The following is a 9,603-nucleotide window of genomic DNA, read 5'->3' as shown; positions in this document are numbered from 1 at the left end:
ACAGCGGGCTCTGCAAAGCTAAGTTACATGCTTTGGCCCTGAGCAGTGGGGCTCAGTCTTCAGACAAAGCTGACAAGTGAAAAACTGGCTGAAGTATCACACTGGAATGGAAGTACAATATTTATATTCCAATAGATTTATTTTATAATTATATGGTAAAAATGAAAAAGTAAGCAATTTTTCAATAATAGTGTGCTGTGACCCTTTTGTATTTTTATGTCTGATTTTGTAAGCAAGTAGTTTTTAAGTGAGGCGAAACTTGGGATACTCAAGACAAATCAGAGTCATGAAAGGGGTATAGTAGTCTGGAAAGGTTGAGAACCATTCCCTTAGACATAGTCTGGGAATCCCCAGAGGTCCGCAGACCTCAGGTTGAAAACTACTGGTTTAAAACAAGGTTTTCTGACTGCTGATTTAAATCATGATTAAAATCCCTGATTAAATGAGCAGTTCACACTGCTAAAATAATATAGAAAATATTATATGGAAGACTAGTGGACAGCGTCTATGGTATTTAGGTATGTCAATGCCCTAGAAATACTTAAATGGTAGGTAAGATAAGAATATTGTAACAGGCTTGCTATTTAATGGGAACCCCCTAATGGCCAGAGATGCCTCTTCAGTATCTACCCTGTGTGCCCTCCTCAGGCCCTTTAGAAACTCCCTGCAGTCTCTCAGGCCTACCGGTTACCACCGCTTGGGGCTAGCTTAATGGCTAAACACTGCTCAAAATAGCATTCAGTGTCCCAAAAAACTAAAGTGCATCACAGCCACACAAAAGTTCATACTCATCTCTGGCTTTTCTGCCACACACACAGCTCTTATTCTTCCCACACAGAGCTACAGCTCCCATCCTTCCTAGTAAGAGCTTAGCCTACAGGATCTGGCTTGCTTTTCCCTGTCAGCCACTGCCCTCTTCTTTCTGAGTGGGTAGGCAGCCTATATACTGCTCTCCTTCAGAGAGCTTCCCACCAATTGGTTGAGGGAGAGGGGAGCCCTGCCCCCACTCTAAGCTACAGGGCTCCTGGTCCCAGGCCCTTAAAGGCACAGTGTTGGATGGGCAAAACCAGGACTACTAATTCTGCAGGACTTCTTCCTCTCTTACTTCAGCAAGACCATTTCTGGGGCCTTTGTTTATTCCAGCGTTCCTGGAAGGAGGCCTTCTGGTCCCCTCTAGTCTGAAAGGGCCAGTATTCCCTGTTACAAATATATAGAAAATAATTCTTCAACCAGGTAGAGTTATTTTTCTAAAGTATTTATCCTGCAGAAACGACTTATATAAAATCATCTCCATAGTTGTTTAAAAGTCAGGTTAAATTAAATAAAATTAGTGATGACTTAGCCCTTCCTCAAGTTCATAAACTGACAGATATAGCTTTGCACTGAGAATGAAAAATCAAGGAAGTTGTAACTGTCTCTTGTCTAACTTTACCATTTGTTGATTACATTGTTTTTGAAGGTTGCACAATCTCCTATGGCTCAACTCTTCAATTTTGTACATTTGCCAACTCTCATGATTTTGTCATGATGTTATACCAATAAAAACAAAAACCAGCAGGATCTTATTAAAGGGAAAAAGGCAAAATACCACATTTATTGTGAATACAGAAAGAATCATAGTAAGCAGTTAGTTATAGCTATAACATTCCATTCAATCTCATATTTATTCACACATTCATTCATACACACACACACACAGGTTCTGCAAGGTTATCATAGTTACCAGCCTCAGAGATGCTCATGCCAAGCCACTGGCCAGGTGGCCTGGATATGAGGAGGGAGCAGGGCCTTGTCAGATGCTCATCTGATGCTCCTGGAAGTTGGTTTGCAGAATCAGACCCCAAAGTTCTCACTTTCCAGAGTCCATTTTCACAGGAATTTCTTCCTATGCCAGTCTATGGGAATTGCTTCATCATGCTGTTGCTGAATCAATCAGCAGATAGCACATTCCTGACGGCTCCGTGCTGCCAGATGTTACCTTGTTCTTTGGTTCTCCATTCTTGAGGCTGTTGGGTGGATTCCAGTCTGCCCTCCGGGGGTCCTCTGGTTATTTCCACTTGACGCCTTCTTCAGCCGATGGACACTGCATTCTTAGGCTGGCACCTCCCTGATCATTCAGTTATTATCCACACCAAGCATCCATCCACATACATCCTCTATCTCTATTTTAATCACAATTGTTAATACAACAAAAGGGCGGGGAGTCTCTGGGTGCTGTTTCTGTTGTTACAGAGTATTGCTTTGAGTCTCTCTCTGTGTGAATTGCTTTGAGAACAGACTCTGTTTTAGAATGTACTAACGCAATTAGCAGCTTGCAAGTTTCACACATAGAGGGAGAGAAACAGTACCAAAAAACAAGAGACCTCTTAATTAGTAATACCCTGGAATTTAAACTATGGGGAATCAAACTCATTTGTGATTTTAATACAGAACTTCTTTAATATGATCCAACAATGATTCTTATGATACTTATTGTTTCCTTAACGCCTCAGCTCCTGGAGTCAAGTGGATATCTGATTATTTCAGCCTTCATTCTTAAAGAAAAAGTAAGTTTCTAGCCCTGGTGGCTGTGGAGAAAGCTTCACAATGTGACCCAGTGCACCATAAAGGCTCAAAAAGCAGAAGGTAAATAAAAAGAACACCAAGTCTACTATTTATACATAATCTCATGAATTAAAGCCAATCTCATGATTTTTGGTGAGCCTTACTCATGATTTCTGAACATTTGGGGTTGGCAATACTGCATTTGGATTACAGATAAAATAGTTGTTTTCCTGAAATCACACAGATGGAAAATTGTTGTTTAATTATCAGATTCTTAACACTTTACAAGAGGCTGTCTAGCAATAGTCTATAGCAGACCAGAAAGTAAGGCATAATAACTTAAAATAAGAGAGGGGTGTGCGGTGTGGGAAGTCCTCCTTTGCTGTTATTCATAAGTCACTTAAGAGCCTGTCTACACGAACATTTAGTTCTCAGCAAGCTGGGGTGTGAATCTACCCTGCATTAGCTTGCTGCACACTAAATGTCCTCGGGGATCCTGCTGATGTGCACTAACAGTTCTTCAGTGTTCTTTGATCTACTCCACTTTGAAACAAATTGTCAGAGTATGTCAGTAGGATCTACATGGACACTTAGTGTGTGGCAGGCTACTACAGGGTAGATTTACACCCTGGCTTGTCACAAACTAAGTGCTCAAGGAGCCGAGCCCTTAGAGTAGATATTTTGTTACATGAGAACAATGACAGAGAGACCTAAACAATCATATCCTCCGTAAAACATTTGCATCAGATTTGCCTGAATAGGTGATTGCACAAAATTCACTCAGTTACTTGCACTTAAATCATGTTTCCATTTTCCTTACCAGTAACACTAATATTAGAAGCCTATGTATATTTCAGAATAATCCCTATTACGTAACCAAAATAGTATTTCATACATTTATGGCACTGGAAAAGAAAAAACTTTACAAAGTTCTAATCTACATAAAAACATAAGAACGGCCATACTGGGTCAAACCAAAGATCCATCTAGCCCAGTATCCTGTCTTCCGACAGTGGCCAATGCCAGGTGCTATTGGCCACTAATCAGAGTTGAATGTCCGTTATTATGAATATGTCGCTTTCTGTTGTGCTAGTCTTCCAAAATCCTCTCTTGATCAGCCACTTCATTATACTTAACACCATATCTAATTGGTGTTTTCTCTTACTCACTCTTCATGTCTACCCTCTATTTATCCATTTATACTGTGCTTACATTTAATGCTATTGACCACAGCTGTTCTTCACACATTCCCTCTCTTTGTTTTTTTACATTCTGATTCAGTTGTTATACTAGACCCATCACAGTGGTATCCAGGTTCTTTTCAAAGCTAAAATTAAAGGTATATATAATCTATGGGGATATTTTGAAGTTAGAAATAGTGCAACAGATTTGATGCTGAGCGAGGTAAAAATATGAAGAATTTTAATAATCAGCAGTCAGTATTTTAATTAGTCACTTGAGGACACTCATAGTGTCTGCTGTCTCTTTTAAGGAGCAATCATGCACCTGCATACCCTCAGGGTGTTTAGATCACTAGATAGTAGTGCTGGTGGTCATGAAAATGAGGCAGGTGCTTTTATTTTTTTTCCACTTCTTTCCAGCTTTAACTGCATCTAGATCTGTCATCTTAATTTGTTGAGACAACACGAGACATTATGGCCACTCAAAAAAAAATTAAAGTTAAAAAAAAATTGAATGGCCTAGCTTGGACATTTGAGCTGAATGTTAAATAAAAGAAAAGTATTGTAATGTATTTAAAAGATGCTATGCACAAGCCACATGCAGAAAAAACAAGAGGTAAGAATCGCCACACCAAATCAGACCACAGACCAATCTAGTTGGTATTTTGCCTCCAGCTGGGGCCACTATGTGATGTGACAGAAGAAAGAGAGATGCCCAACCCACAATTCACGTAAACCACTTGTGCAATGTTTTACACTGGAGTAAATTCCTTCCCCAGTCCTGCAAGCAATTGGTTGATGCTCCAGATTTTGAGATATGAATTTATAATATTCTCTTTACCTTGCACAGCTGTAAATGGTAACAATGATCATAAAGTTATCCAAACACAAACAAAACCTATAAAACACAGGGGAAAGGGAAGAAAATAAGCAATGGATGTTTAAACTCTTTGAGGACTAGATTCTAAAGAAGGCATTGCTATTTTTTGCTCATTCTGGCTATCCCACCTAGTAATAGAACTACTCCCCCATCTAAGTCCGTACAGTATGTGTCAAAAGGAAGGGAAGAAGCTGATCACAGAAAGCTGTAGTGTAAATGAAAAGGTAAAGAATGATTTCAGGAGAGGCTATTGCAAAACAAGGCCCCAAGGATAATTGTTATTTTTTAAACGTTTGTCAATGAATTAACATGGATGTCAACATGTATTTCAGATATATTAATCCCAGCAATGTTTCTCTTTTGCCAGAGCAATACAACACATACTGCCAGCTGCTCAGTCTTTTCTTACCACTTCATTTTCAGCACCAAGAAGAAACATTTCTAAGTGTATTTCTTGAGTAATGGTTGCTTGTATTTTCCAAACACAGGTGTCATTTAATCAGGGATGTAGCAAATCTTTGATTTATATTCATTTTACATGTAAATATTGCTTTTGAATTCCTCAAATATTGACCCTTCATCAAGTAATGATGCAATGTTCCACCTGGTAACCTCTGACGATGTGGCAAATGTCTGTAATATTTCTATGATGTTGGTGTGCCTCAGTTTCCCTCTGTACTTTGCAATGCTACCCAGTGGGTGCAAAAGAGTTAAGCTGACTTGGGGCTGAGCAGGAGACATGAGGTATTGTGTCACATAACTATCTGACGTGGAATTAATGGGTTGTTAAAGGACTGGCTGAAACTGACCCATACCAACGTGGAAGATCCACCAAGATAATGGAAACCCCCAAGGATTAAGCAATTGACACTTATCCCTGGGAATCTCCAGCAGGTGGAACATGTGAACTCAGCATGGGTCAATGGTGGGTTAAGCATACTGCCAGCTGCTCAGTCTTTTCTTACCATTTCATTGTCAGCATCAAGAAGAAACATTTCTAAGTGTATTTCTTGAGTAATGACTGCTTGTATTTTCCAAACACAGGTGTTATTTAATCAGGGATGTAGCAAATCTTTGATTTGTATTCATTTTACATGTAAATATTGCTTTTGAATTCCTCAAATATTGACCCTTCATCAAGTAATGATGCAATGTTCCACCTGGTAACCTCTGACAATGTGGGGAATTTCTGTAATATTTCTATGATGTCTGTATGCCTCAATTTCCCTCTGTACTTTGCAATGCTACCCAGTGGGTGCAAAAGAGTTAAGCTGACCTGGGGCTGAGCAGGAGACATGAGGTATTGTGTCAGATAACTATTTGAGGTGGAATTAATGGGTTGTTAAAGGATTGGCTGAAACTGACCCATATCAACATGGAAGATCCACCAAGATAATGGGAGCCCCCAAGAATTGAACAGTTGATATTTATCCATGGGAATCTCCAACAGGTGGAACATGTGAACTCAGCATGGGTCAATGGTGGGTTAAGAGTTGACTGTTGGAAGATACTCAGCAGCTCTCACCTCAGACTAAGGACAAAGGGTCAGAGACGGAGAGCGAGCCAAGATGACTTTGAGAGCAGCATGGCTCAAGGGCACCCTTTGCCTCTCTCTGCTGACCTAAGGACTTTCAGAATCTCTAGGCCACTAATAAATTGTTACCTTGTTTTGAAGAAGCTGCCTGGTGTCACTTCAAATACTGAAAGCATTGTACCCTGAAGTACATGTCTCTCCCGCATGAGTGTGACTTGGCTGGATTCACTGCAGGGAGCCATGGAGAGACACTGAGATTACTCATGCCTGAAGGCCCAGTATCGGAGTCTTGGAAGCCATGGAACTGCTCCTGTGGGTCCTTGGCCGGAGAACATTAAAGGAGTCTCTCCCAAGGGACAGGTTACAGGCTAGGACATAGACCAGAGCTTGTGGATCTGTGACTTAAGCCACCCAGTTGCAAAACAGCATGGGCACATGAGCACAGCATGGCAGCCATGTGCAGTCTTAGTATAAATGAATGTCAGCACACACGAGGCAGTACAAGGGTGGTAGGCTATGTACAGTCCTTACCATACTGCCAATTCCAGTGTTGTACTCAGACTGCCACAGTCATTGGCACACCCAGTGGCAGCTATTGTTGACTGAAAAAAATTGCATGGTACACACCCACAGTTTCCCCACTTTGACTTTGATGTGCATCTCCCTCAGGAACCTGCTCCAAGGAATATTTTGGTACTATTTTGCAAAATAAAAGCTCCTGGTTAAAGTGAACCCAGCTACAGCACAAGTGTTGCAAAATGAAGAGAAACGCAGATGCCTATAACAGCCAGGCAGAAGGAACCCATAACATTATTATTTGTATTAATGTAGCACCTAGGAGCTCCTGGGGCAGTGCAGCTGCAGAGCCGCGGCCTGACCCGGTGCTCTGTGCTGTGTGGCGCGGCTGCCTGTCTTGGTGCAGCCCTGCTGCCAGCCGCTGGTGCTCCAGGCAGCGCGGTGTGGGGGTGGGGGGTGCGATGGATAGAGGGAAGGAGAGTTCGGGGGGGGTCAAGGGCTGGAGGTGTGGATAGGGGTTGGGGCGGTCAGAGGGCGGGAAACAGGAGGGTTGAATGGGAGCAGGGGTCCTGGGGGGGCCGTCAGGAAGGGGGGGGGCTGGATGGGGCAGCGGGGGGCAGTTAGGGGTGAGGTGTCTGGGGGCAGTCAGGAAGAAGAGGGGGGTTGGATGGGGCAGGGGGTCCAGAGGCAGTCAGGGGACAGAGAGCAGGGTGGGGTGGGGTGGGGCACGGGTCACCGGGGTGCCGTCAGGGGACGAGAAGTTGGGGGGGGGGTCGGATAGGGGGCAGGGGCCAGGCTATGCCTGGCTGTTTGGGGAGGCACAGCCTTCCCTAACCGGCCCTCCATACAATTTCAGAAACCTGATGCAGCCCTCAGGCCAAAAAGTTTGCCCTCCCTTCTGCTAGGCACTGTACAGACAACAAAAAGACTGCCCCTGTCCCAAACAGTTTACAATCTAAGGACATTAGAAAATTAAGTCAACCTAACTTACATTGGCATACAGCCGTCACAGTAATTACATCACTTGAGCATGTCTTCACTTTGCTCCTTGTATTGGTGGTGTGTGTCCTCACCAGAAGCACTTGCACGGATTGAATTGTCAGCGTGGGACATTATAGGATGGATTTTGAAAGCCAGCAACAGTTGATGTAAGCAACACAATATCTACATTGACACTGCATTGACCTAACTACTTCAACCTCTCCGGGAGGTGGAGTTATTACGTCAGTGTAGTGGGTGAGTTATGTCACTGGGAGCAAAATTGTAGTGTAGACACTTACAGAGTTAGGTCAAGCAAGCTGCCTTGTGTTGACCTAACTGTGTAATGTAGTTCAGGGCTAAATATAAGACAAGATATGGATACAAAACGAGTACATGGAAACGAGACAAATATTAGTCAGCATGATAGTGGTCTCATGCTCTAGGAAGGATTATCAAGCATAATCATTAATAACAAAGATGTCCCTTAGGCTGTTGGGTCCTATATAGAAGAGAGTTGTCACCAGATGAAGGAAAAAGCTTGAGGTGCTGCAAAAAGTACCAAGGATGTAAAGCAGACAAGATGCTGAAGTCTGTAGGTAGTGCAGCATCAATAGTAAATATTAAGACAAATTGGTATATACGTTGCTGTGTTGAAGAAGCTTCTCATCCTATTAAATCAGTTCTTGTAAGAAGCCACAAATGAGAAGTTTTCAAAGGCAAATGGTGGTGTAACTATCTTGAATGTTTCATTGTCTACCATTGCCTATACACAGGAGTCTGTAAGTGTTTAATAACACACAGCACTTACATATTTGCTGACGGTTATCTGCTACAAATTGTTGGCTTGGATATATCTGACAGCAAGTTGCATAGTGACATAGGAGAGGTCTGCCACAAATGTAGACGCAAGTGGAAGCCCACTCCTTCAGTGGTCAACATTCATGTGTTTATACAGGATTAGGACTCAATTGTGCTAGGTGCTGTGCAAACACAACAAAAAGATAGTTCCTACCCCAAAGAGATTACTGTCTAAATCAGACAACAGATGGATATGACAGGCTACAGCAATGTATTTATTTCCACCAGCTTTGTCAAACTAAAAAGGCTTTGTGAGAGCAAAGTTAACTAAGAAAGTGCATAGGGTGTCTCCTATCAAGAACTGAAGATAGAAGATTATTATAAAATCCTAGCAAACTCTGGATAGAGTGACCTATCAGAAGAAACTACCATCTCTGAAGTACTTTGCCATGTCAGTGTATGTGCACCCTGGCCTTAAAATGAGATTATGGTTGGTCTAGCTAAGTCATCAAGGCAATAGCCTGGTTATTATGGTGGCCATGAAATCTGGAGCTGATTCTAAGGATTCACCATCCACCCAGATGTTGGAGTCACCAAGCACTATCAGCCTTGTCGTTTCCAATGCCACTGTAGTGTGTACACTTCATCAGCTCAGGCCGGGACTTTGCAGTGCTGTGTGGGAATCAGTAGACTAAATCTAATCCTGATTTAACACCACAAAGGGACTCACATGCTAGATGAACACAGTGTATTTGATGAAGTCTTGTGGTAGAAGACTCCCTGTACTTCAGAATGGTTGCAAAATGCATAGCCACCTCATCTCTCTGGTGATTCCCCTTTGGTTCATGCTGGACCAAATACCCAGCTGGAATCAAACTGGCCAAGAATGGCTAAGCAGGTTTCAATAATGCATACAAGAATGGGGACTGTGACCATGTGGGATATCTCTGAACAAATTATAAAGTCCATTTTGTACCGTCTTCCATTTTGTGTGTTGACTACCATTTTGTATTCTGTTTTGAAAAACCAGTTTGACCTTGGTAAGGTCAGTCTTACGCTGCATCCCAGGTAGGTGGCCAGCCTAGGAAAAAGGTGTGGGGCGGAGTCACCCGTCCGGAAGTGGGTCGTGTGACCCCCTCTAATAACTCCTCACACCGCCCTCTATCAAT

Source organism: Natator depressus, chromosome 4 (genome assembly GCF_965152275.1).
Source record: "Natator depressus isolate rNatDep1 chromosome 4, rNatDep2.hap1, whole genome shotgun sequence".
NCBI classification, from domain to species: Eukaryota; Metazoa; Chordata; order Testudines; family Cheloniidae; genus Natator; species Natator depressus.
Note: the sequence above shows the minus strand (reverse complement) of the source record.